Here is a 26,707-nt window from a genome sequence, read left to right as displayed (position 1 = left end):
AAATGTAATTGTCACTTGGGAGAAGTCTAACAGTTACGATTACATCCAATGAGTGGAATTTCAACTTTCATATTTTTCAGCTTTTCACTGGACATAAATTCTGACTTCTACTTCTTCATAGAATTTAAATAACATAGAATAATAATAATAATAATAATAACAACAACAACAACAATAATAATAATAAAGTTGGAAGGAGCCTTGGAGGTCATCGAGTCCAACCCCCTGCTCAGGCAGGAAACCCTACACCATTTCGGACAGATGGCTGTCCAGTCTTTTCTTAAAAACTTCCAGTGTTGGAGCATTCACCGCTTCTGGAGGCAGGTTGTTCCATTGGTTAATTATTCTAACTATCAGGAAGTTTCTCCTTAGTTCTAGGTTGCTTCTCTCCTTGATTAGTTTCTATCTGTTGTCCTGCCTTCAGGCCCTTTGGAGAATAGCTTGACTCCCTCTTCTTTGTGGCAGCCCCTGAGATATTAGAACACTGCTATCCTGTCCCCCCTCATCCTTCTCTTCGTTAAACTAGACATACCCAATTCCAGCAACCATTCCTTATATGTTTTAGCCTCCAGTCCCCTAATCATCTTTGTTGCTCTTCTCTGTACTCTTTCTAGAGTCTCAGCATCTTTTTTACATCTGGGTGTAAAAAGCCAATATAGGCATAATTATAAATTTATTGTGACCTCTCTAGCTCTAGCCAAGGAACCTGGCTACATATTTAGCCACAAATTTGGTGCATTTCCAGCATAAAGTAAGGGCTGCTAGACATAGCTGAATGCTGCTGGCACTAAAGTACAATTTTCATCCCTACTCATATGATAAAATATATACTTTCAGACAATTCCAGTATCAAATTCTAGATTTTATTAAAATCACATAATAAATATAGTCATCCTTAAAGCATATCAGTTTATGATTACTCAGATTTTTAAATAATTTGAAGTAATTAGAAATCTGGACTGTCTAAAATTGTAGACTGGTACTATATTCTATCAATGCAGCTTCTGATTTCATAACATGACCTGAAAATATTAGCAACATCCAAAATTCCTAAGTTATTCTCAGCATTGAATACGTTCTGACAATTCTAAATCTATAGTATACAGAGAGTTATAAAGAATGGCTAAGATGGATATTCAGATATCTGGAATAAGGATTTAGAATACTTAATACTTTATTAACAATTCAATTGTTAAATGTCTTAAAGAATATTAAGTCTATTAATTCTATTACGATCTTAAGATGGCCTAATTCAACAAAAGATCATCTTCCTTACTTGACATGGGGAATGTTTTTTAAAACCATTATGCTGGAAATACTATATAATAATGCAAGCTGTACTGACATAGGCTTCTTTTAGTTTTGTCCCATTTGTTTAATATCCATACGCTTCTTAATATGGTTTTGAGAGGAATATGATTCAGATATCAATGAAGCTCTAAATTCTATATAATAAATATGAAATGTGTTATTCATTATATGAATATTATTAAGTCTTCCTTTTATGATGGAAAGATCGTGCTACTCAAATTTACAGACTTTACAGTAATGTAATGCTTTGCTTATGAACTGTCTAGTGATATAAAGACCACCAATATTATTTCAGGTGGCTAATATTTAATGTATTTCAAAGCTGAGCTATTTCCCATGTGAATGATAATATGCTCCTTTTAAATTTCTCCCCCCGCCTCTCCTTGGCAATCAGACACATACACACACAATCTTTCTTCTGTACATTAAAACAATAAGACATTTTAAAATAATGAAGTTTTACAAACATTTTACTCCTCTCCAATCTGACAATCATGGACTATTACATTTATTAAATATCAAAATACAGCTATTCCTCACCTAGAGACAATAAACTGGCAACAGGAACTTTGTCATTAGGTGACAGATGCAAAATCATATGACTGTGCTGCACTCACTTATGGTAACAGTTCCAATTGCCATAATCTCATACAGGGCCATTTGTGATCTTCTGCTGGCTTTCCCATTAATTTTGCTTATTAAAAGCTGGCAGTGATAGTCACCAATGGTGATCATGTGACTGCAGGACACAGCAATGGCATAATTGCAAGTTGATTGCTGAGCATCTAAACTTACAATTTTACAAACTGTTACCAAGTTGATTAATAGTTACTTATAGAAAATCATGTCAAAATTTAGAAGACATGACATATGTTCTATAGTCTTCAGTTATATTTATTAGAATATAACATATCTTATGTTCATACATGAATGAAGTAAATTCCAACTACATTCTAATGATTGGTAACAGCGTTATCTGGTAGGCTGATGGGCATCCTGATTAAAAAGCTACTAGGATGGAGAAATTTTATGTAGGGCTGCATAGGATACAGATCGTGATTATCACCCCAGATTCTAGAATCTAAAAGAAGTTGAAATTCTCACTATGTTTTACTGAAAAAGTAGATACGATAGAGTTGTATATAATTTCTAACCTACAGTGGGAACAAGCAGCTTTCAAGTTACAAATTGTTTTGTTCAACTTGTAGACTAAAAGAGTGGGATAATTATAAGTCCACTGATGTAATTTTTTCAGGCATCTGACAGGCTAACAGAGCATTATCTTCTGTAGCAAGATAAGTGATAGAGGAAAGCCTCATTGTCTCCCTCCTAATGACTGTTAACAAACTAGTGGGAGGCAAAGATGCTTCTCTCCTTCCAATGACTCAGCTCTGAATCTGGATTAAAAAAATAAATGAGTATGCCTATAAGAGCAGATGCCTGAGAATTTGTGTAATTTGTTTCTATTAGTGTAGCATCTAATACAGGGTCCACGACCCCCAGACCGGTCCATGGCTGGTTAGGAATCAGACCACAGTTAGAGGTGAGAGGTGTGCAAGCAAGCAAAGCTTCATCTGTGCATGTATGGATCTAGGTTGTGCACAAAACTATTCCCTCGCCCCCCAGTCCGTGGAAAAGCTGTCTTCCATGAAACCAGTTCCTGGTGCCAAAAAGGTTGGGGACCGCTGATTTAGTATGTTTGTAGGAAACAAAATTATTGTCAAGCTCAAAAACAAAGGCAGGTATTTATTTGCATGTTCCTGGTAACAAATATTCTCACCATACAAGTCAGCATCTATATCTGTAGATCATAAATAAATGCTGGGACTGTATGCACATTAAAAAAATGATGTGGAAAAAATGCTTCATAACAAATGTAAGAATGGCACCTTTCTTTTTTTTATAAAGATTTTATTGTTTTTTTTTCATCAACATAAGTTAATTTTTTCAATCAACAAGTTGTCTGGAATTTGCTATGCTAATACATGTTCAATTCCTAATCCTTCATTCTTTCCTCTAGCCAAGAATAAAATAGGTTCCAAATTTGATAGTAGTCTGTATCTTCTTTATCTTTTAACCTCATAGTTAATCTGTCCATCTCTGCACATTCCAATATTTTCCTGATTATTTCTTCTTCTGATGGCAATCCTTCATTCTTCCAGTATTGTGCAAAAATTATTCTCGCTGCTCTAGTGATGTATAAGATTAAATATAATTTCTGCTTATTAGTCTTTTCAGGCATAATACCTAGTAAAAAAAACTTCAGGTTTAAAATCCACTTGTTCACCCAATATTTTTTCTAACCACATATGTATCTTTCTCCAATAGGCCTTTGCCTTACCACATGTCCACCAAATGTGATAATACGTGCCTATGTTATGTTTACATTTCCAACATCTATCTGACATATTTTTAAACATTTTTGCTAATCTTGCTGGTGGCAGGTGCCATCTATAAAACATTTTATACAGATTTTCTTTGTATGAAGTTGACATTGTTAATTTATAGTTCGTCTTCCATAGCATTTGCCATTTTTCTAATTCTATTTTATAGCCAAAAAAATTTGCCCATCTTGTCATTGTTTCTTTCACTTGTTCACTTTCCATATCCAAAATTAACAAAAAGTTATACATTTTCTTAATTAATTTCTCATCTGAGATTAACAAAATCTTATAAAACACAGTTTGATCAAATAGGACTCCCTGGTCAAGAGCCGCCTTTTAAGTGCCAGGCGCTTAACTGGAGCCACTGGGGTTCTGGATTTTGCAGAGCCCCCTGCCTAATGAGACCTGGAGGAATCCTCCACAGGGGATAGATGGAGAGGCCCATGAGGTTGGCAAGCCACGGTCTTGGCCAGTGTGGTCAATTAGCTCTTGACCCAATCCACAATTGCAGGCAATTTGAAGTGAATTGAGGCTGAGCAGTATAAGTTAAAGCCGGAGCTGACGGTGTCTTTGACAGGGGGAAAAATGGCTCGTCGCACGGCACGCAAAATGGCAGCCGCGACAAGCATACCAATAACAGAACGGCAACAAGGGGCTTTTGACAGAAGTGGCAATTAAAATCCACCACTCAGCTGGCCAGCCGAAGTTGTTTGGCGCGTGGCGCTACGGCCCGCAATCAAGATGAGCAGTCCTAAACAGCTGGAGGCTTGTAATTAATTTGGGATCCTATGAATCCAAACGAGCAGTTCTCAACGGCCTTGACAGCATCGCGATTCTAAGGGAGCCTGCTCAGCCTCAAGGCTGGCTGAAGCTGAATTAGGAATTAAGGGAAAAAAACGCTGAGCGGTTTGACGCAGCACTGATCCCCTGAAAAACGAAGAATCCACGAATGGAACCATACAACCTGTCTACTAAGTCTGTAACTGGAGCCAACTCTACTGCGTCCTGTTGGGCCTGAGACTAAGTCAAAACTGGGTGGTTCTTTAGCCCAGCAGGAGGCGTGGCAAGTTTCAGACTTAGTCTAATTGGACAGAAAGATGAAATAAACCCATTCGTGGATTCTCCATCCTCATGCTGGAGAATAACTTGACTCCCTGTTCTTTGTGGCAACCCCTGACATATTGGAACACTGCTATCATGTCCCCCCTCGTCCTTCTCTTCATTAAACCAGACATATTCAATTCCAGTAACCATTTTTATGTTTTAGCCTCTGATCCCCTGATCATCTTTTTTGCTCTTCTCTGCACTCTTTTTAGAGTCTCAACATCTGTTTTACATCGTGGTGACCAAAACTGGATGCAGTATTCCAAGTGTGGCCTTACCAAGGCATCAGAAAGTGGTATTAACACTTTACGTGATCTTGATTCTATACCTCTGTTACTGTAGCCTAGAACTGTGTTGGCTTTTTTTCGCAGCAGCAGTACACTGCTGGCTCATATTTAAGTGATTATCCACTAGGACTCCATGATCCCTCTCAAGTTACTACTACTACTACACCTATACTCTTCCTGTGCATTTGTTTTTCTTGCCTAAATGTAGAACCTTACTTTTTTCACCACTGAAATTCATTTTGTTAGATAGCGCACAATGTTCATGCCTGTCAAGATCCTTTTGTATCTTAAGTGTCAAGGTAATGATTTAACAGCTAACCAGCTTATGTAATGTAAGATGGAATGATGGGAATGACTCAGCAGGGTCTGTATCTCTTTAAGAGCCAGCAGGGTCTATGTCTCTTTAAGAGCCTCTGTATAAAAGGGAAGGCTCCGCTGATGTGTTCTCTCTCTTCCATTTCCTGCTGTAACTGTGGTGTGTTGGATCCTGCTGTATTAGCACATGTATGTATATTGTTCCTGGTGTATGATATTGTAGATAGTGTAAGATAAACCACTATTTAATATAGACCATTGTTACTGTGTTTACTCCTGGGTTATCTCACGCAATAAGACTGTGCATGATCTGACATTAAGCCTATCTTCTGGAGTGTTGGCTGTTCCTGCCAGCTTGGTGTTGTCTGCAAATCTGATGAGTTGAATACTCAAACAAAACTTTCAAATCTGTTAATAAAAAATTAATTAATTTAGTTTTATGAAATCTTTTTAAAATTATTTTATTTACCATGCTGGCACAAATTATGTTATATTCTTACAAGAAAGATTCCAGATTTAAGCAGCTTCTGTATTTTTTCATAGCTGAAAAATTGCACAGAGCTGAAATCTTTAATTTATAAATTCACTGATGGTTTAAAAGTAAATGACTTTCAGGAATTTAACACTGCACTGCAATGGTGCCATATTTGTATATCAAGTTTTAATAGGATTTACCTAAGCCTGTAATGAAATATTACTATCCAGGTCTAAATTGCAAATGGTTACTAAAACTGAACCATCCACTAGAAAGATTCTGTTATAATCACAATCGGTCTAAAGAAAATGCTAAATATTTTTTCTCTTCCCCTTGCACAAACCTCAGTAATCATACTTACTATGTATCAAAGAGGCTCATGTACATCAGGCAACATTTACACCTGTCCTTTAGATATAAAAAGATTTACATTCTCAAAACAGGAATGGATAGTGCATATTTTAAAGTATTTACATTTATCCACAAATAATAATAAGATGATGATGATGATGATGATGATGATGATGATGCTATCCATTTAGTCAAGTGACAAGTCCAACTCTTGGTGATTTTTATGGGTCAGATCTTTCCACATCTTCTGATCTTCAACTATTTCTTTGAGTTTTTCTATGCTCTGGTTGGTGTCAGTTTTAATATTGTCCAGCCCCCGTGTTCTTTGACGTCCTCGTTTCCTTTTACTGCTTAACACTTCCAAACATAATTACTTTCTCCAGTGAATTCCCCCACATAACATGGCCAAAGTGAGACCCACAAATCTGTATTTATATAAATAATAGTAATGTATTAATCTTATATCTGAGCAATTCCTAATATCATTCATTATAAATTAAACTTTGCTGAATACACTGTAATTTAAATTTGCAAGGCCACTCACAGTCATTGTTCAGTTTAGTAGCGTTAGAAATCTAAATTATAAACAAACAACAAAGATGTAAATGAAGCTAGTGGACCAAAGGATCAATCAGCAACAGTTCTACAGTATTACAGCACTTGGCTCAGGACAATAAAATTCTTACCATGTTTTAAATTTAAGCCACAGATTCTGTTTCTATTATTTAGCAGCACCAAGGTCTTGACAGTTACATTGTCTCAAGAACAATTGTTCTTAAATTAGCTGTACAGAGTCTTTGAATACAACAATCTTCCCCTTAATCCTCTGAGAAAAGATTATACATTTCCTTGCAATTCCATGAATTTCCTGTTTACCAAACATATTTCTTCACTTTAAAATGGAACTTTTCATGGAAAGGGGGGAGGGGAGGAATTAATTTCAATTAACCATCTCCTGGAATCTTTCATAACTTTATTCATGGCAATAACCATTATACTTGGAATTATAAACAATTGTGATTCCTCTCTCTGAATTTCATATTGGGCACCAGCATTTAGTTCTTTCGACATCAAATGTTAGCTTCTAAAAGCCATGTAGCTTCTTGAAAACATGACTTTTTTTAAAACATGGATTAGCCCAAACCCTCAGTTCCCACCACTCGTAAGCAGCAATGAACAAATTGATACAGAATTCATTAGTAAATATTACTAATACAATTTAAAGAAAACTTAGTACGGAGATGCACTCTGTTCGAAACCTAAACCTTACCTGGAAGTAGGCTATTTGAGATGGTTTTTGATCAACTCAAAGTGGGCACACTATCTTTAACTGTCTCTAATTCAAAAATCTTTATAGATCTTTATCTTGACTGTACAGTTGGACAACTCAGCAAACTGGAAAGACAATGTTTCATACCAAAAGGGTTATGCTTCTTCAGAATACTCAGTGAATGGGAATATGAAGGAAGTGGAAATATTGAACTCAAAAGCTCATAGGTGTACTCTTAAATTGGAATGCTATATCTGATCACAGATTTTTATTAGGTGGCAATGATATGGGAGGTAGACAAAGTCACTTTAGCTACAATCACTTATCTTGCAAATGACCAGCTGATTCATTTTTAATATATAAATATAACCTGAGGGTATTCCAATGCCACACTGAGTCATCTATTCAATCAATCAATGTTAGTAAACAGACAGATGCATTACAGGCAAGAACATGATGGTTTATGAATTGTGTTTTCTGATTTTTGTTCTTTACTAAACTATTTTCAATTGCCTTCTTTGGTTTCTAATTAATTAAATGAATGAACATTTGATTATCCCTCTTCAAAACCAGGAGAAAAATCTAAAGTGTTCAAAATTATAAATTTTTTATTCTCATGAAGTTTTAATAATTTTAAAAATGTAGCTCTATGCAAGACAAGAACCTCATAAGCCTCAGGAGATCCAGAATATTCCTAAAATAAGATTAAGATAAGCAAGCCAAAATCTCAAAATATTATCAAACCTTTAGAATAATTTGCGCAGATATAGTTAGATATTATTGTTGAGGGCACAGGTATAAACTAAAATAAACAGTTAATGATATAAAATCGTACTGGAATTATGTCATGTAGATAAAGAGTTGACTTTTGAACAGCATAATTCTAGTACAGTTCAGTGGCTGAACTATGGAAACAAACTGACTCAAACAAATTAGCATGGGGGGAATTAATATCTATTTCTGTTCTCCAAGTTCTTCAAATAATTCTGCAATTCCGACAGCTGCCTCCCGCACAATCACATGATTGCATTTTGAACACTCAGCAAGCACTCACATTTACAGACATTTGCAGCATCCTGAGGACTCACAACTACATCTTACATTTTTACTGAAAACTGGTAATTACTTTTCGTTTTCAGCAAAACCGACCCATAGCAAATAATCGAATCACTTAACCACAACTGTGTTTGCATAATGACTACCACAAAAAAGTTTGTAAAATTAGATCAGTCATGTGTGTGACCTGCTTTATGACATGGGCGGATTCCACTATGGTTGTAAGTTGAGGACTACCAGTATTCTTCATAACTGAGGAATGCAAATGAAACACATCTCTTTAAATAATTAGAATGGTTGTACCTTTTCTATGTTAGCTGACCTGTCTCCACATGTGTATTTTGTGCAACCACAGAAAAGGGAAGTAGAAGTGCATGCATATGTAAGCAGAAGCCACATTGGGAGTGTTACAAAAGTTACTACTTTAATAATTTAATAATTCAAACAGAATCCTTTTTCACACTCCCACATGCTGTGAAATACCTCACTAAAATGTTTTACATGATTCTCATATTCACATGCAAGCAAAATGGAAGAGGTATGGGCTATCCAATAAGTATTAGTGCATCTGCAACCAACCCTTTTCTAAATAATACTGAAATCCAAATTATTTGATCTGATTTTCAGAATTCAAATGTCTAAATTTCCTAAACCAAACTTCAAATTCAAATAAGATCAAGACCATTATGCAATTGTACAACTAATATATAAAAATATGTTTGTGCAAATATTTTTTTTATTTTTTCCCCAAAATATATGGAATTACTTTATACAGAATAAAAATATTTTTGATGTTCATTCAACACGTAGTACAACCTAGTAAAAATTATCTTTCACAAATATTTAACCCCTACTGCTTCTATTTTCACTACAGGTGGTCCTCATTTAATGACCCAATTTGCGATGGCACTGAACAAATGGAAATTATGACCAATCCTCAAAATTCTGGCCATCACAGCATCCTTGCAATCATACAGTCATGATCTGGGTGCTCAGCAATTGGCCTGGATTTCTGACCATTATAGCATCCCACAGTAACAATTTTCAATCTTTACTGCTGGCTTCCCGCAAGCAAAGTCACCAAGAAGTTGGAAATGGAAAACCATACTAAGGTCCTTCCATAAGAACAGTAACCGAGGACTGCTGGAACTGTTATCACTAATTGGCACAATCACATGTCAACACACTTTACAACTGTCTTGCTTAGCAATGGAAGTTCCAGTCTCAATTTCCATCATTAAACAAGGACTAGTATATAGCAACAGTTGTAGAGTTTGTAAAGAAAAAAGTGTGCAAAGGAAAAAAGCAGATTTGGGATTTCACATGGAATTATCCTTCTCCTCCAAAACAAAGAACTGAAATTGTTAAAACTAATTGTTTAAAATACGAATCAATTTAAAGATTAATAGAATGGCATCTTAATTATAATAATCTGTAAACATTGACAAACATTTGAAATTCTATACAATTTATGGAGGCAAATTAAACAGAAAAATAAGTGAAGTGATAAGCTACATGTTCCTCTGTAACTCCACATAAACTCTGATGCTTAAGAAAAGAATTGAGAAATGTTTCTGATTTCCATTTAAACTACTGCAATGTATGTTCTGCATCTACACAAATATAAACATTTTGAATCTGTGGTACATTTGGCCTAGATCACGCCACAAAGCTGGGCACTTGGGAACATTATTTTACTTATCTGAGAAAAAATAGATAGATCTGAATTTTCATCATTCAAATTCTGAGCATCTACAAAGCTCCAATCCAGATTTTTGGGTAACTAGGGACTAGATTTTGAGACTGCAAGCCCTGGTCCTTTGAAACCAAAATGCTTTAACAACGTGTAAGAATAAAAAAAAAAGTGCCTACAAGAAGTGCCTGCTCCAAGCAAAATGGAGAAATCTGAATTTTCAGCCACCAAGCTTTTCCTTCTATATTAATTTGTTCCCAACACATTTTTCTTACTTATGTTCTATGTCAGTGATGGCGAACCTTTTAGAGACCGAGTGCCCCAAAACCACCCCCACCCGCCCCCACTCTGCCCCCACTCCGTCCCTGTCCCCCCTCCCCGTCCCCCTTGCCCCACTCCATCCCACCCCCACCCTGCCCACCTGTAGGGCCACCCTCCATCTCCACGGCCCACCGCAGATCGTCCAGGCATCGCAACAGCACCATGGCAGCCACGTACTCTGCCCGCACCCCACAGCATCAACTGCGCGTGATGGGATGTGAGGGCAGAGTCTTGTCCCCAGTGCTCAGCTGCCATGTCCTTGGCTGCGGTGCTTCACGTGGGCTGTGCTTGGGGGCAATTCTCCGGGGGGGGTTGCTGGTGAAGAGGGGGCCAGGGGGGAGGTGGGGCTGGGGCAATGGTGCATGTGCCCTCAGAGAGGGCTCTGAGTGCCGCCTCTGGCACACGTGCCATAGGTTTGCCACCACTGTCCTATGCTGACATCCTTTCCTGCCACTTGTTCCAAAAGTGAATGTAAAGTAGTAATTTCATTGTAAAATAAAGAGTGGTAATTTCAGGCTTTTTTCCTAACTGCTCTGAATTTTTATGCCCTGGTTCATACAGATTTATTAGCAACTTAATTCATCACTTTTCTATAGTTTGATTTCTACTTTAGCACATTTTTCCACTTATGTTATTTTCATTTTAGCATTATGACCCCTGTCTTTGTCAAACTAATAGCTTTGATGTGAAAGCTAAATTTACCTTTCTCCATTATCTATTTAAAAATTTACACAGCTGGATAAAAAATAAAAAGAGAAGTCCATCCTTTCTGCTCTTTACTTAATCATAGGATATCTAAAATTAATCAGGTAAAACTGAGAAATGACTGGTAAAAGGCTAACATTTTGTAACTTTGAAGAATTATTAACTCATGACATAATAAAAGTAAACATTTAAATATCATACCTTCTCCCTAAAACCACTAGTAAGCTAAATAATCTCCTTCACTGGAAAGAAAAGACCATTGAGAACTCTTCTGTTTATTTTCCTTGCATGATTCCCAATATGTGCCTTCTTTTCAGTATTGGCAATGACATTCAGAGAGCATAATTCTGAAATAATACTCTTACTCACTGTTTTTCCAGGTCAGATACATACCGCATTACTTCTTGGAATCCATTCAAACCCAAGTTTCACAGGCAAACTTAATAGCTATGAAAAATTTCAACTATGTTGAAAGAAGGATTAGAGAGCTATTCTTGCACAACTCCATATAAGCATAGTATACATTGCAAAGTGCAGAATAATCATTCTCTAAAATAAGTTTAATTATACAAATAATATTGATCTGTATACTTTAAAACATTTTATACAAAAGTTAAAACTCATTAAAATATTAAAATACTTCATGAATTTTCTGAAATGCTATTACTTCAAAACATTATTCACTGGAACCCATATGGAACTTAGTAACAGAACTTAGTACAATTACCAATATTATGATTCTTATTTATTTTCCAGGTTTACATATAAATTTATAAAATGTTTGCCAACACAAGAATATATTTTTATTTATTAAAGTTATATACAACTTACATGTCAAACTACATTATAGTTATACACAACCTGCACTTCTTCATGATACTTGTAACAAAGAATACAAAATTAGTAAAAACAGTAATATTTATAAAGGTTACATGAATATAAAAATACTGGATACAACAAGCAAGCTAGATTCTTCTTACAAGTCTACTAAAGCAGTATCTGTTATGTCATACCTCCCACTGGAATCATTTTGCTAGGGCAGATGGAAGTAAAATCCTGACAAACATAATTCAGCTTGAACAGTATTTCTTAAAATGTGGTCCAAGGAGCCCTGGGGTTCCTATAATACAGGTATTCCTCAACTTACAACAGTTCATTTAGTGACCATTCAAAGTTACATCAGCACTGAAAAAAGTGACTTATGACCATGGTGTTTTCACGGATGATATCTAGTTGGAAATCAACAGTACAATGAAAACAGGGAAAGAGGGGGAAACAGTAAGCACAAGGGGGAATGGGGTCAGAAAGTTAGTCCAGCAGCCACCTTCAGTGATGTATTCCCCTATTGGGTCCCAAGGCCCTTGCACAAGGATAGGAGAGTGGGGGATAAACCTCACCCTGTGGGAGGGAGCAGGAGGTTGCAGAGGGCCAACACTACAGGAAAGAAGGCTCTCCTCCTGGATCCTATCAGTCAGTGTTTCTTGAATCACTTTATTGCTTTGTACTAACTACTTTTGCAAAAAGTGCTTCACATATTTTAATAATACCAATTCATAATTATCTTCCAAAATATTGATTACTATTAGCCAAAGACTGCACAACAAAGATTTGAGATTATGACAGCTTGTTACAAAAGAAAAAAATTTAATCTAGAAAAAGCTTCCAATAGATTGCCGAAGTATTAGATCGCTGAGATATCTGCAGGTACCAAAAAGAAAGCATGGAGCAGTTCTAGAAAAATAGAAGCATCCTGCAAAATGAAATGGCACATGCAATTTGCCTCCATACTATAGCATGGTGCTTAATTGTCATTAATTGTTCTTATATTATCATGACATACTGATTAAATGTAACTTAGGACATAAAACTAGGTAACCTTACAACCACAATTGGGATTGAAATATCCACTATTGAGCAATATGGTCATATAATGTGATGTCATATTATCATATCAGTTAGCCACTCTCCATTGCAAATTCAGCAAATTCCACAAGTTGTTAACTGTTAGTTGTTAGCTGAAGACACTCTAATCCTAGCAATTTCAATTTGGTCCTTTCTAGTACCAAGCTTTGGTTCTTCCAAGGCAAGGGACTGCCTTCCCTTCAACTCCCCCTAACTGCCTATTCTCTCCCATCTCTGCTCTTCTGGCCACCCTGCACCCTGCCCTGCAGAGTGGCAAACAACTCTATAATCACAGGGCCGTGGGGCTGCTTGTCATGCTATGCCTTACAGGCTTCTAGGCACACCATGGTTCAGGAGCTGCAAGAAGGTTCTAAGGAACAACAAAGCATGAAGTTGCCCCTGGAAACCTATACTGCCCCAGCCTGGCAGTGTGATGCAAAGTCCATATCCCGGGTAGCCCCAACAGTATGGCACAAAGCCACAGAATCTTGGAAAGATTCAGCCACCCCAGTCCAGTCCCAGCCAGTTACACTCACCATCCTGTACTCCGAGGCCTCTGCTCCGATGCTTTCTGCCACCCCAACTGACTTTTGCCATCTCTTGCTCCCGCTGCTGAGGAATGCCAACCCTATCCCTTTGCAAGGCAGCTGATGGCCCTGTGAGCCCATCTTGTAGGTCTTGCGCAGAAACTGCTGTGTGTGTCCTTGGAAGGAAAGCCTCATGGAATCAGTAGCTGCCTCACAAAAGGCCAACTGGACATCCTTGGTCAGCAATGGAAGAAGATAGTGAAGATCAGCAAAAGCAATAGAGGCCAAGGGTGCAGGGGGCCAGAAGAGCATAGATGTGTGGGAGATAGGTGGGTGGGGAAAGTTGAACTGCCCCTGCAGTTTTAAGGGTGGGGCAAGGACCTAAATTTTGATTACATGGCTGAGGGGATGCTGCATCAGCCTAACTTCAGAAACTGGTCATTAATTCAGTGCCTTGGTCTCTCTGACCTTGGTTATTGCTTGCAGACATTTCCTTACCCATACTAGGATAATATCATCAGACCTTACTGATCATTAGGGCACTGATGTTTTCTTAGTGGTATAATGAAACATCTACAAGCAAACAACCAAGTTCAGAAAGCACCAAGGACTCTATAGTTCACCCTGAGCTACATATACTGTATTCTTTTTACTGGAATTATTATCACTATCTCTTGGTAATTTTTCAGTTTTCCTAAATTAAATTGGCTGTCTTTGAATATAACAAGTCACTGGCAATTATGGAAATAAAGAATTTTATGAATTTTATTTCCTTTTTTATATGTTTACATAAATCAGATATAATTTCACAATAGTAAAAACAGAGTTCTTAGAAAATGTTTATTAATATTAATATAAAATACACTTGTTTTTAAGGGTTGTCTAGAGTTAGTTTATTTAGGAACTATTATAGTGGTAAGAAAAAAAAAGACAGCATATCTAAAAAGTAATTTACACCAACACAATTCATGCTCTCTCCATACATGCTTCCTGTACCTTCCTGTGCCTACACCAATTTATACATAATTTTCTGTTCTTTAAATTTTTGCCTCTCTCTTTGTGAAGATCTCAGTTGCATCCTACCATGAGTTTCTCATTTTTCCCTTTCATCTTGACATTTGTTCTTATATATTTGTTTTCTTGATTTGATCTTTATTCATCTGCATATTTATATTAAAAATAAAGATAAATATTGTAGTCATATCATTACCAAAATAGATATAAAATGATTACTAGTTAGTAACTACCAGAGTAAACAGCTTTCAAGACCTTTGGAATGTTTCATGACAACTCCTCTTTCAATGGAATTTTCAGTTTAAAACACTATTATGAAATCCAGTGAAGGGGCGTTGTCTTACCTGAACGCCTTTTCTCAGCAGGATGGTGTAGAATCCACTGATGGGTAATTTCAGCTTTCCTGCTCAGGAGACTAAGACAAAGCTGTAGCCACGCCTCCTTCTGGGTATGCCTTCCCAGTTTTTGTCAAGGCAAAGTATTCTTGACGCAAGGCTCCAAATAAAGTTTAAAAACACGGGGGGGGTGGATTCTACACCATCCTGCTGAGAAAAGGCGTTCAGGTAAGACAACGCCCCTTCTCCAGCAGAATGGGTGTAGAATCCACTGATGGGACATACCAAAGCCGCTCATGTCCCTGTAGGGAGGGAAGTCTAGGCTTGTGTCCCCTGAGAACTAACTACTTGCTGTAGGACTCACCTACCAAAAGCAGCCTCTGCCGCTGCGAACTGATCAATCCTATAATGTTTAATGAAGGAAGAGGGAGAGGACCACGTCGCTGCCCTACAAATTTCCTCGAGTGAAGCCTGGGTAGACCAGGCTGCTGAAGCCGCTGCCCTACGTGTTGAGTGGGCCGTGATGTCTGAAGGGACTGGAAGAAACTGAGAGATGTAAGCCCTGGAAGTGCAGGCTCTAATCCATCTGCCAATGGTGGAAGAAGAGACCTTCCGGCCCATTGCAGAGGGTTGGAAAGACACGAATAAAGCCTCCAACTTTCTGAAAGTTGAAGTTCTCTTAATGTAATGGCGCAGGGCCCTGCGCACGTCTAATGTATGCCACCATCTTTCCAGACGATGTGAGGAATTAGGACAGAAGTTAGGAAGGACCAGGTCCTGGGATCAATGGAACCCTGTATTAATCTTTGGAATAAATGAGGGATCCAATCTGAGGACCACCTTGTCCTCATGGAAAATACAAAGATCGTCTCTAACCGATAGTGCGGCCAATTCTGAGATCCTCCTGGCCGATGTGATGGCCACTAGAAAGGCTACCTTCAAGGTGAGGAAGTGAAGGGAGCACATACTCAGAGGTTCAAAAGGGGGAGAAGTTAAGACCTGCAACACTTTGGGCAAATCCCAGGACAGATAACGATGAACCGTAGGAGGCCCAGCGTTAACCGCGCCCTTGAGAAATGCACTGATCGCTGGGTGTTGAGACAGGGAAACTTGGTTGTCACAAGTGAGAACCGTCAATAATGCCGCTACCTGCCTGCGTATGGTACTGGGTGACAGCCCCCTATTTAGTCCTTCAAGTAAATACTCCAATATATCCGGAATAGTGACGAAGAGTGGTGAGATCTGCTGTTTGCTGCACCAGGAGCAAAAGTTTCTCCAAGTGGCATCGTAGATTCTATTAGTCGAGGAACGCCTTGAGGCTTGGATCATCGTGATCACCCCCGAAGAATAGGATTGTCTAATCAGACTTTCCCGCTCAAGTGCCAGGCGGCTAATTGAAGCCACTGTGGATCTGGATGTTGAAGGTTCCCCTGGCTAAGAGCTACCCGGTCCTGGGGGATCCTCCATGGTGGCGAGAGCGACAGGTCCACCAGATCTGCAAACCACGGGCGTCTTGGCCAGTATGAAGCAACTAAGATTAACTCTGCCTGCTCTTGGAGAAGCTTACGTATGGTCGCTTGCAGCAACAGAAGAGGAGGGAAGGCATAAAGTACGCCCTCCAGCCAGCTGCACTGTAGGGCGTCCGTTCCCTCCGACCTTCTTGCTGGGTAACTGGTGAAAAATCTGGGGAGCTGCGCATTCCCCGGGGAGGCGAAGAGATCTAGATATGGATGACCAAATCTGTATGATATCTCCCTGAACAGATTCGAGTCCAGTTTCCACTCTGAGTGTCCACTGTGCACCTGCACAGGGAGTCTGCCTGCTGATTTGCCTCCTCCGAGATGTGTTCTGCTCTGATGGAACTCAGAATGGACTCTGCCCAAAGTCCCAAGGATAGGGCTTCCTGCATTAGTGCCCAGGAGTGGGTCACTTCCTGCTTGTTTACGTGAGCCTTGGCTGCAGTGTTGTCTGTCAGGATTAACACATGTTTTCCTGACACAAGGGAGGAGAACCTTTGGAGAGCCAGGTGGATGGCCCTGAGCTCTAGCCAATTTATGTTGTAAGCCAGGTCTGACTTGGACCACTGACCCTGGGCCATGCGGCTCTGAAGGTGTGCCCCCCAACCGAACAGACTGGCATCTATGGTCAGGGTGATCCTGGGAGGTTCTTGGAAAAAGGAGCCCTTGTTCAAGGCGGACGAGGTCCACCATGGGAGTGACATCAGAGTGTGGTGGGGAACCCTGACTTTCTTGTTGGAAGCACTAGTATTGCACCTCTGGAAGGGAAGGAGGAACCACTGGAGGTTCCTGGAGTGAAGTCTGGCCCACGGAATGATGCCTATGCAAGAGACCATCTTTCCCAAAAGCTGGAATAGTTGTACCAGGGGTACCGTCTTCTCTCTCCGGACCTGTTGGGCCAGCTTTCGAATGCTGATCCGATGCTCCTGAGAGAGATAGACCCTGCATAGGCTCGAATCTATCAGTGCTCCCAGGTGGAGCAGATGTCTTGTGGGAGTCAGGTGGCTCTTTTTGTAGTTCACGGAGAACCTGTGATCCTGAAGTGTTTGAATTGTGGTTGCCAGGTCTGACTATGCTGACTCGAAGGATCTGGACTATATCAGTATGTCGTCCAGGTAGCACTGTATATGCACGGGCATCAACCTTAGATGAGCTGCCAGTATGGCCAGGATTTTTGTGACTACCCTCGGGGCCGAAGAAGGGAAGGGCCCGATACTGATAATGCTGGTGCGCGTAGCAGAATCACAGGAACCTGTGGTGCTCTGGAAGGATCAGGATGTGGAGGTAAGCCTCTGTCAGGTCGATGGAGGAAAGGAAGTCCCCCTTCCTGATGCTGGCCAAAATGGACTTCAGGGTGTGCATTTTGAACCTCCTGTAGGTTAGGAAGTAATTTAGACCTTTTAAGACCAGTATCGCCCTCCATCCTCCTGAGGCTTTGGGAACTATGAACAGAATGGAGTAGAACCCCTCTCCTATTTGATCCTGAGGCACCGGCTCTATAGCCCTGATGTCCAGTAAGTGGGCAATGGCTGTGGTGACTAGTTGTGCTTTTGCCGTAATTCTTGAAACTGGGCATTGTATGAAACGATCTGGGGGAGAAGATTGAAACTCTAGGGAGAGACCCTGTCTTATGGTCTCTCTGATCCAAGCATTGGACATTGTGTTCTCCCAAATGTCGTAAAACAGTGCCAGTTGACCCCCTATGGGACAGTCCCCCTTGGCGTCACTTGGACCTCCTATATGGACGAGTCCCCGAACCCCTGAAGGGGCGTCTGGTCTGGGACTGACTCCTGGCTTCACTGTTTTGGCGGTCCTGTTGCCGATCTTGTCTGGGAGGATAGGATCGTGAGCCTCTGGGCCAATCCCAGGACTGCCCAGCCCGAAAGGGCTGCCTCCACTCCCATGTTCCACTGGGACAGAATAGTGGCCTACGGTATTCCTGTTGAGGCCGTATGTCTGATTTTTGGGAGGGATGGGCCATCACCTTGCACTTCTCCTTGCCTTCAATGATATGTGGTTCGAGGACCGGGCCGAAAAGATGTGTTCCTCTATATTTAGATGTTGACAGGTGCCACTTTGACTTTAAGTCAGTTCGCCATTGTTTCAGCCAGAGCATTCTGCGAGATGCCACTGTGGCAGCAATAGATCTGGCCGAACACCTTGCTGAATGGAGGGATGCGTCAGCAATGTATTCAGATGCTGCTACAATCTTACCTAGTGTCTGGTGTGCCCTGACCTGATCCGGCGGAATGAGCGCCTGAAGTTCCTGTAGCCATATTATTGATGATCGAGCAAAGAAGGAGGATGAGGTAGCCGCCCTTATGGCCCAAGTCGAAGACTGATGAGGTCTGCGAAGGGAGAACTCGAACTTTTTGTCCTCCGCTTTCAGGAACTCAGCCATGTCCCCTGGAATGGCGGTGGTGGAAAACAGAGATGTTAGAGGAGCGTCCACGGTCGGAACTTCTAAGAGAGAAGCAAAGGAAGAAGAGACATTGTAAAGTTTCTTTTCTAAACTGCTTGGGGAAGGAGTGGTGGCTAAAGATGACCACTGTTTTTCCACCGTAGTCCAGAAAACTAGTGGACAGGGTATCTGAGTCTCCTCGACCTTTTCTGCGAACAAGGGGTTGGATTCTTGGTTAGTGGAGGTGGATGGTTTCTCCTCCTGAACCGAGGTAAGTTTGGCCGTGGCAATGGCCTTTAAGAGAAGAGACCTGAATATGGCAGGGTCAATAGACCTGAAGTAGTCACCTGTTCAGGTGTTGGTTCCTCATCCTCGGACAAGTGAGTGTCAGCTGTTTCCAAATCTATTGATCCCTCCTCACCTAATTGGGAGGAGGTCTCTGAGATGCCAGAACCGGTCCTCGTGTCATGTTCCACCTGGGAAGGAGGAACAGATAGGGGAGGAGGATGTGACTGCCCCTGGTTACTCCCAGTGGAGAACATAAATTGTTTGAAAGCATGATGCATTAATGCCTGGAATTGGCTTTGGGACCACATCTCTCCCTGTTCCCTAGGGCTGACCCTAGCCTCTGTTGAAGCACGCCTGCTCTCTGATGTCTGGTGTGAAGAGGAAGAAGAGGAGCAAGGAGGACCAACCTGTTCAGTTTCCCCCTGAGGAGACCATGTCCGTGGGGCATCCTGTGAAGATTCAAATTGAGGCTCACTCGAGATAATGTCCAGTGGGATGGGGGAAACCACTTCAGTCCCACTGGACCTGAGCCTTTGTGCCTTGGAAAATTCTTTCTCCAGAGCTAAATGTCTCCTCGAGGCCTCTCACTCGGCTGCTTTAGAAGTCTCTTTTGATAAATGTTTGGTTTTCGCTTTTTTCTTCCCCTCCACCCCCACTTCCAATTCATCTGATCTGCACTTTGTTTGCACGGGGGGGGGGGACACTGGTTTGAGTAGCCTGGGTGAGGAACTGTCTGCCATTGCAATTTAGATCAGTGTCAGTGTCAGTTCTGCAGTTAATTTTTATTTTCTGTATTTAATCTCTTCCTTTCATAACTAGGTATAATTTTAATTGGAAAATTGATCAAATATTTATATAGGCTACTCCCATTAGTAAATATCTCAGGTTTGCTTATAAGCAGAACTACATTATCTATGCATACATTACCTCAAATATTTATTGTCACTTTTAAACTCCTTTTAAACTAACTTTTATTGACCTATAGAAAGCAAAATTGTAACTTAGACTAGAAAGCAGTTTTGTTTACCATTTTTATTACTGCTGAGGTAGGATTTTTAAAAATACTTTTATTAAACAATAAACAATAAATTTCACTAAAATGTATTTAAAAACTTTAGTATAATCATACATGAGCACAATTTTGGAAAGAAAAATTATTAAAAATAATTTCCTAATTCTCATATATTTATTTTGCTTTAAACAAATAAAGAATGCATTCATTACTCCAATTCCATCTGGTAATTTAGTTGTTGACAGGTGACAATATCAATGATAAAAGATGCATAATTAATACTATATATGTGAAACAAAATTTTCAGAACTTTTCTGTTTACCGGAAATTGGCTTAGCTTTAATACAGTGGTTCTCAACCTGTGGGTCGGGACCCCATTTGGGGTCGAAAAACCATTTCATGGGGGTCACCAAACAACGCAGTCTGTCATTTTTTTCCCCCTTTTCCTTAGCTGTGCTACTCCCTTTTATTCTATTGGCTTTTGAAAGCCAATAGAATAGACTCTCTTGAATAGAGTCTAATTCTATTGGCTTTCAAAAGCCAATAGGAATTGTCCAGGCTGTCTCTGCCCTGCTGAGCCCGCCAAAAGTCCCATTCTGCAAATGGCGCTGCACCAGTTGAGTAGTCCTCGACTTACGACTGGTTGAGTAGTCCTCAACTTACGACCAGTTGGGGGTCGCAGCATTAAAAAGGTTGAGAACCACTGGTCTAGATAATCCTGGTCAGGGATACTTAGAAGTGGGGGGGACCCAAGTACACAGATCAAGTAGTCAGAGATGGAAAACCGATCCTCGCTCTGAACAATGGCAATGGCAAGAACAGCCAGACAGTTTTCTAATACTGTCTGTTCGGGCCTTGTGACTAAAGGTCACTGACTATCAGAACAACAGGCGGTCAAAAAAAGATCCCTTCACTCCACTTACTGAGTCCTAAGAACTTGATTCTAACCAATGACACACTTGGATATGGACAAAGCTCCAAGGATGGGAAGCACCCACAAGCTCCACCACACTTGTTGAGGATCTAATATAATTGCTTTACCCCCGATATGGGCCTGACTCGCAGACCAAGGCACTCAGGAAAATTTGAATGCAGTAAGGAATCAGATAGGCCTCCACAAAATGGCGTCCGCCTTGTGGGCCTCTCAAGATGGCGGCCGCGCTATGACCATGCGGTCAAAATGGCGGCCGCAAGCTCTTCAGAGCCTCCGGAGAAGCTAAGAATCAATTTTTGGGCAAATCAAGGAGATTCAACTGCAACTCAGCAAGCGAACGACTAAACAGGGCAATTCCTGTTTTCCCCCATTCGCAGATCACTTGCGGTTCAATGCGCAGCCTCCGCTGTGATCCGGATTGCGGCTGCAGGCAAAGGAGCTCTAAAATGACGACACTGCTAAAGGGGAAAACAGACCGGTGCCGCTCCGAGGAAACTCCGTTCTCCGCTGCCCAGCTGATCCTTGGAAACTTGGAGAACCTCAATTAGTCGGGATGGGAATCCCCACCCGATCGAGGCCTGCAGCCTCCAACCTCAGAGCCCAGATGGGCTTCTCAGGTGCAAGGACAAAGTCCTTATTACAAATCCTGAGATGATCCGAAATTCAATCAATTAAAGGAACTTGAAATTTAGAGGAATCCAAATAAATCTAATTAAATCCAATTTAAATCTAGCCTAGCTAAGGAGCCTTCAAAAACTGCATCCACTGAGCTCGAGACTAAGACAAAAACTGGGAAGGCACACCCAGAGGGAGGCGTGGCTACAGCTTTGTCTTAGTCTGCTGAGCAGGAAGGCTGAAATTACCCATCAGTGGATTCTACACCCATTCTGCTGGAGAATTGATGATTCCCAATAGATATGAAGGTTGTAAGAGAAATGCAACTTAATTAAGTTTTTCTAAAGGGTGATATGAATCACCTGTTAATAGACAAAATTTACCACCATTTAGAGTAATGTTACACTATTAATTTTCATTCAGTTTATGAAATGATAATAGTCACAAAATTGAAAATATTCTGTATTAAAAATAAAATTAATAGTCCAATGCTGCAATGCTTCATTGCCCTTTGTTCAAAAGATTCCTGACATTATTTTTCCTGTCATCTTTTCTTGTGACTTTCTAACTCATGTTTTCTTCCTTTCTCACAATCTATAGTATGCAGGTATTGCATACATTTTAAATCCTAACATTCATAGTAAGTTCTACAGTACTCCAATCATAAGTATTTTTCTTCTTTCCACACCATTCACTATACAGATGCTCTCTCCAATGTATCATATTATGCAATATTATTGCTTCATTTATTATCCAGTTCCTTCTCATACGTTTTTATAACTGTTGTTTATTTCAGCTTTCCACTTTATCTCTGATCTGTTTAATGCATATGAACCAGTTTTGCAAAACATAAAAAAGTGATTTGTAATACAAGTAGTCCTCAACTTATGATGACAATTGGGACCAGAATTTCCATCACTAAGCAATGAAGTCATAAAGTGCAACAGCATCACTTAGTGACAAAAATTCCTGCAGTCCTGTTTGCCATTGTTAACTAACTCCCACAATTGTTAGGTAAGATAACTTCCAGCTGGCTTCTCACAACCAAAATCAGCGGGAAAGCCAGGAAGCTAGCAAGAAGTTGTAAACCTGAGATCAGCAGATAGGTAAGTTGCTATCAGTGATGGAGGGATGCACAGAAGTGTGAAGGAGAGTATGTGGGAGTGCACAAGAGATGCCGTGCAGGCTGAAAGGGTGCAGGGTAGTGTGTAAACTGATCAAGGTAGTGTGAGCAAAGAGGGGCTTGGGAGGGTGCACAGGTTGGGAAGTTAACTCCAGCAACTTGGCATCTTGCCTGTTGCCTTCCCCAATAATTTTCTAGGGAAAATGGCAGAAAAGGTTACAAAGGGTGATCATGTGATTATGGGCCACTTGACAACTAGTTGTAAATTGGAATAGATTGCCAAGCACCTAGAAAGCAATGATATAATCACAGGGTGCAGGACATCCATTACTCTTGAGGACCACTATTCGTTCAACACCGTTATAACTTTGGTTGCTGGACAAATGGTCATAAGTCACAGACTACCTGTACATACTTATCAGGTCTTTTTCAGTGAATAAGTGAAGAATACAGAAGGTGATATTAGTATGAATGACACATTACAGATTATTCACCATATATACAACTTATACCTCAAGTGATACAGACTTTTGAATTCACCTGAAAATTATAAACTTAAAGCAGTTTAGTATGTATTTTGAGAAAAAATACACCTGGCATATACAGATTTCCATTCAGCCACAATGTTTATTAAGTTATTAACTAACTAAACCAGTTATCAATTTTGAAACTAAACTACTGTAAGAGAGATTGTAGTATTCTACCTATGGTAGTTACAGTATGATCTGAATGAATATGTAATAAAGGAAGTGATAATGATTAGGGCATGCATGAATGAATGACTTCTAAATTACAAATTCTACTATTGTGTTTATTTTTACATTCCAAACCATTTTGTGGCTAAAATTGCCAGGACAATCATACAGATACAAAACTGGTGAAACCCACTTAAATATAATTATAAAAAGTAATCTCACAGAAGCAGTTTGAAATAGTGAAGCTAAGATATAATAAACAACAAATGTTTTTTAAAAAACTAAAAATATTTATAGAGGAAGAAATAACTTTATAATTTACCTTAAATTACAGATAAATTCTAATCTATGTAGCAAGTTAAAAGATGTGACATAATAATTAAGGTTACACTCTGAATCCAGAGAAGAATGGAGCTTTAACTCTCAAGATGATAGATCCAGCTCATTTATCTGTAATCTCATTTATCTGTAATTCAAAAACCTCTATTGCATCTGAGCTGGGAAACACAACAGCCTTGTCAAGATATATAAAACTTTGACAAGTATATAATACAGGTAAGAAAGAACAAAGGATTCAAGAATCAATAGATCTATCTTCAAATCAGACTGATCCTTCATACTAGAAATCCCACAATCTGTTGAATAGGTGGCAAGATCAGGGTTATTCAATTGCTATATCTGATTATTATGATGAAAAAATATGTTATTTTTTTCTGTTAGAATGCATATAAACTCAGTGTTTCCTTATAAAGAAAGCAGATATAAACAAATAATTCAGAAAGGGGAGTCAAAGACAAGTGAAGACATTGGACAGAATAAAAAGGAGGAAAACATAAAGAGCTAACTAATATATATTTAAAACAAAGAGATATGCTAAGAAGTATTTCTGACATGCCAAGCAATTTATTTAGTAATTAAACATGCTAAGATTTTTTTGTAATTTTACCTGTTTAAAAAAAAATCAAATCTTTATGCAGTGTTCATATGATGTTTTATAAAAGAAATCTTGATTATTTATGATCAATTAGTCCTATGAGTAAATGAGAAGCAGATTATAATACTCTCTACCAGACTAATGCCATACACTACCAGAAAAGAAAAAGACATACAAATAACAGTATCACTATAACAGCAAACTATATTTGCACTAGGATCTTACAAAGTATTTAACAATTCCCAGACTAAACTTATAAACTTGAACTTAGATCTCCCCCATCCTAGCCTAACACTTTAATTGTTAAACCAGGTTCAGAATCTAAGGCAGGGGTTCCCAACTGGGGGTGTGAGATGATATTCCAGGGGGTGCAAAAATTTGGGTTTTCAAAATTATTGTATATATACATAATTTGTTGCCGTTATTTTGAAATTTTGTAAGGGGTGCAAGAATATATCAGAAGCGTTCTAGGGATGCGGGGTATAGAAAAGGTTGGGAGCCACTGATCTAAGGGAAGAAGTTTATGAAGCACAGGACTTCTGAGCTGTGATGCTTCTTATAGTTTAAAGACCTATGTACTGAGCTAATAAAAAAAACCTAGGAATCAGTTTTAAAGTGCAGTATATTATGGCTTTACTATTACTCATTATTGATTCTCTTTTTCTCATTCAACACTGTGACTATCAAAAGTTAGTTCTCAATTACATGCAGTGCTGTGTACCATAAGTCTCCTTTACCTAAAAGTCAGCACTTTAAAAACATAATAAACTTGTAAGAAAACATTCCAAGGCTCACATTCCTGTATTTGACATTGTTTCAGCATTTCTCAGATTTAAGTTAATTTACAAAAAGTGGGAGAGAAGAACTAGCAGCATAAAAAAGTAGAGAAAATTAAGCCATTTACTTGTGAATCTCATGCATCTTGGATAATGTGAACTGTTTCTGTTCTGTGTAATTTAAATTCCATTTAAAACTACTATTTTCATAGTTTCCACTTTAAGACTTAAAAATTTGTATAGGAATTATATTCAAATCAAATACTATTTGCTGCTGGCATTAATTCCATAGGTAAATACACACCAGTTTGGTAGCATTCTACACGTTATTTAACAGCAGCTTTTCTGTATTCAACCCCACCCCTATCTGAAACCCATTGCTATTGAGCACAAACTCAGCTGTGATGATTTGCATCCTAGTGATGTAAGAAAGAGCCCATAGAGACATGTAGAGTTTTTCAAACAAAGAAGCTAGTCACTGGGGTAAACTGTCTGCATGCTAATTGGCAATGGAGACAATAAAGAGTTCAGATAAAACTAAAAACAAAGAAAGGTCTGATTTTATTTCTTTGCTTGCTTCATAGCATCTATGTATAACATTCTACTGTTACACATAGGTACAGGAGAATCAGATCAGTATTCTGTAAACAAAGAAAGCATAAACACGATCCTCATAAACTTTCAATTTACAATAATATCAAGGCTTTCAACCTGTTTGGCTTCATAGTACATTTAGAGTTTTGACTATAAGTTATAGGCTTTTAAAGTGTTTGTTGTTGAAATACTAACTCATCAACAGCTGAATTTGTTAAAACATTAAAATATACATACATCAGAATACAAAACGATGAAACTAAAGAAACTACAAACACAAAGAGTTGAAGTCCGAGATTCAAACTTGTAACAATATACAGACTATAAGTGAAACTTGTAACAATATACTGACAAATGTACTATAAGTGAAACTTGTAACAATATACTGACAAATGTAAAATGCTATTATTTTGATAAAAGGATTCATATAGATAGTCCTTGACTTACAACCATTCATTTAGTGACCGTTCAAAGCTACAATGGATCTGAAAAAGTGAATTACAACCATTTTTCAAACAATCATTGCAGCAGCCCCGTGATTGTGTGATCAAAATTCAGATGTTTGGCAACTGGCATGTATTTATGTTCTGGGGTCAAAAGGGACATAAATACATGCCAAGCAAAGTTAATGAGAAAGCCAGATTCATTTAACAACCATGTTATTAATAACAACTGCAAGGATTCACTTAACAATTCTGACAAGAAAGATTGTAAAATGGGACAAAACTAACTTAACTATCTCGGTTAGCAACAGAAATGCTGGGCTCA

Source organism: Crotalus tigris, unplaced genomic scaffold (genome assembly GCF_016545835.1).
Source record: "Crotalus tigris isolate CLP2741 ecotype Arizona unplaced genomic scaffold, ASM1654583v1 scf7180000023581.319791, whole genome shotgun sequence".
NCBI lineage: Eukaryota > Metazoa > Chordata > Lepidosauria > Squamata > Viperidae > Crotalus > Crotalus tigris.
The sequence above is the reverse complement of the archived record's forward strand: the minus strand, read 5'-3'. Positions refer to the sequence as shown.